The following is a 3,945-nucleotide window of genomic DNA, read 5'->3' on the forward strand; positions in this document are numbered from 1 at the left end:
ATTCATCATCTGACATAACATCTCTGTTCATCATCTGACATAACATCTCTGTTCGTCATCTGACATAACATCTCTGTTCGTCATCTGAAATAACATCTCTCTATTCATCATCTGAAATAACATCTCTGTTCATCATCTGACATAACATCTCTCTATTCATCATCTGACATAACATCTCTCTATTCATCATCTGACATAACATCTCTATTCATCATCTGACATAACATCTCTCTATTCATCATCTGACATAACATCTCTCTATTCATCATCTGACATAACATCTCTGTTCATCATCTGACATAACATCTCTGTTCATCATCTGACATAACATCTCTCTATTCATCATCTGACATAACATCTCTATTCATCATCTGACATAACATCTCTGTTCATCATCTGACATAACATCTCTCTGTTCGTCATCTGACATAACATCTCTCTATTCATCATCTGACATAACATCTCTGTTCGTCATCTGACATAACATCTCTGTTCGTCATCTGACATAACATCTCTGTTCGTCATCTGACATAACATCTCTGTTCATCATCTGACATAACATCTCTATTCATCATCTGACATAACATCTCTATTCGTCATCTGACATAACATCTCTATTCATCATCTGACATAACATCTCTATTCATCATCTGACATAACATCTCTATTCATCATCTGACATAACATCTCTCTATTCATCATCTGACATAACATCTCTCTATTCATCATCTGACATAACATCTCTGTTCATCATCTGACATAACATCTCTGTTCATCATCTGACATAACATCTCTCTATTCATCATCTGACATAACATCTCTATTCATCATCTGACATAACATCTCTGTTCATCATCTGACATAACATCTGTCTGTTCGTCATCTGACATAACATCTCTCTATTCGTCATCTGACATAACATCTCTGTTCGTCATCTGACATAACATCTCTGTTCGTCATCTGACATAACATCTCTGTTCGTCATCTGACATAACATCTCTGTTCATCATCTGACATAACATCTCTATTCATCATCTGACATAACATCTCTATTCGTCATCTGACATAACATCTCTGTTCGTCATCTGACATAACATCTCTGTTCGTCATCTGACATAACATCTCTGTTCGTCATCTGACATAACATCTCTGTTCGTCATCTGACATAACATCTCTATTCATCATCTGACATAACATCTCTGTTCATCATCTGACATAACATCTCTGTACGTCATCTGACATAACATCTCTGTTCGTCATCTGACATAACATCTCTGTTCGTCATCTGACATAACATCTCTATTCGTCATCTGACATAACATCTCTATTCATCATCTAACATAACATCTCTATTCATCATCTGACATAACATCTCTGTTCATCATCTGACATAACATCTCTCTGTTCATCATCTGACATAACATCTCTCTGTTCATCATCTGACATAACATCTCTCTGTTCATCATCTGACATAACATCTCAATTCATCATCTGACATAACATCTCTGTTCGTCATCTGACATAACATCTCTGTTCGTCATCTGACATAACATCTCTATTCATCATCTGACATAACATCTCTATTCATCATCTGACATAACATCTCTGTTCATCATCTGACATAACATCTCTGTTCATCATCTGACATAACATCTCTCTATTCGTCATCTGACATAACATCTCTCTGACATAAGATCCCATTGGTCCATTCACTCTACCAGGGAGATCCCATTGGTCCATTCACTCTACCAGAGAGATCCCATTGGTCCCTACACTCTACCAGGGAGATCCCATTGGTCCCTTCACTCTACCAGGGAGATGCCATTGGTCCCTTCACTCTACCAGGGAGATCCCATTGGTCCCTTCACTCTACCAAGGAGATCCCATTGGTCCCTTCACTCTACCAGGAAGATCCCATTGGTCCATTCACTCTACCAAGGAGATCCCATTGGTCCATTCACTCTACCAAGGAGATCCCATTGGACATTTACGACAGACATCTTTTTAAAATTTTAAATGTGAAAATTGGAGTTTTAGGCTGGGTATCTGAAAAACACTTTGTCACAACTGTTGAGATAAATTGATCTTTATAAAAAACACATTTAAATTGTATTATAAATGTGCAACGTGAACCCTCGCCGAGGAAACCAACACACATTTAAAAATCAGACATAATACTAAAAACGTACATCAGACATAATACTAAAAACATACATCAGACATAATACTAAAAACGTACATCAGACATAATACTAAAAACGTACATCAGACATAATACTAAAAACGTACATCAGACATAATACTAAAAACGTACATCAGACATAATACTAAAAACGTACATCAGACATAATACTAAAAACATACATCAGACATAATACTAAAAACGTACATCAGACATAATACTAAAAACGTACATCAGACATAATACTAAAAACGTACATCAGACATAATACTAAAAACGTACGTCAGACATAATACTAAAAACATACATAATACTAAAAACATACATAATACTAAAAACGTACATCAGACATAATACTAAAAACATACATCAGACATAATACTAAAAACGTACATCAGACATAATACTAAAAACGTACGTCAGACATAATACTAAAAACATACGTCAGACATAATACTAAAAACATACATCAGAGATAATACTAAAAACGTACATCAGACATAATACTAAAAACGTACGTCAGACATAATACTAAAAACGTACGTCAGACATAATACTAAAAATGTACATCAGACATAATACTAAAAACGTACATCAGACATAATACTAAAAACGTACATCAGACATAATACTAAAAACGTACATCAGACATAATACTAAAAACGTACGTCAGACATAATACTAAAAACATACATCAGACATAATACTAAAAACGTACGTCAGACATAATACTAAAAACATAGCCCTAGTAGCACGAGGGCAGCCCTAGTAGCACGAGGGCAGCCCTAGTAGCACGAGATGAGCCCTAGTAGCACGAGGTCAGCCACCTGGTTCAAAATGGATTCAATCAAGCCCTTGATTCAACTCAAATCAGGTGTTGTCACTGGAACAAGAGGCTGCAATATATCGTTATACTACACTGAACCAAAAATATAAACGCAACATGTAAAGTGTTGGTCCCATGTTTCATGCGCTGAAATAAAAGATCTCAGAAATGTTCTATACACACAAATGCTTATTTAAGGCACTTTACATCTCAGTGCCAAAGACGTCACTACAGACCCTGGTTCGATCATTGGCTGTATCACAACCGGCCGTGATTGGGAGTCCCGTAGGATCGGCGCACAATTGGCCCAGCGTCGTCCGTGTTAGTGTTTGACCGGGGGTAGGCCGTCATTTGTCAAGATCGTCAAGGTACAAATCTGTCGTTCTGTCCCTGAACAAGGCAGTTAACCCCACTGTTTCCTGGTAGGCCGTCATTGTAAATAAGAATTTGTTCTTAACTGACTTGCCTAGTTAAATAAAGGTAAAATACAAAATAAAGATAACACATTGTTGCGTCATTCATCCGCCGTCATCACCTCATGTTTCAGCATGATAATGCGCGGGCCCATGTCGCAACGATCATGTCGCAACGACAATTCCTGGAATCTGAAAACGTCCCAATACTTCCATGGCCTGTACACTCACCAGACACGTTACCCAATGAACATGTTTGGATGCTCTAGTTTGACGTGTACGACAGTGTTCCAGTTCCCGCCAACTTCGCCGAACCATTGAAGAGTGGGGGCAACATTCCACAGGCCACAAAACATCAGCAGTCTGATCAACTTTATCCGAAGGAGAAGAGTCGCGCTGTTGTGAGGCAAATGGTGGTCACACCAAAAAATGATTTTCTGATTCACGCCCCATCTGTCACCAACAGATTCATATCTGTATTCTCAGTCATGTAAAATCCATAGATTAGGGCTTAATTAATGTAT

The sequence above is a fragment of the Oncorhynchus nerka genome, linkage group LG18 (genome assembly GCF_034236695.1).
Source record: "Oncorhynchus nerka isolate Pitt River linkage group LG18, Oner_Uvic_2.0, whole genome shotgun sequence".
NCBI lineage: Eukaryota > Metazoa > Chordata > Actinopteri > Salmoniformes > Salmonidae > Oncorhynchus > Oncorhynchus nerka.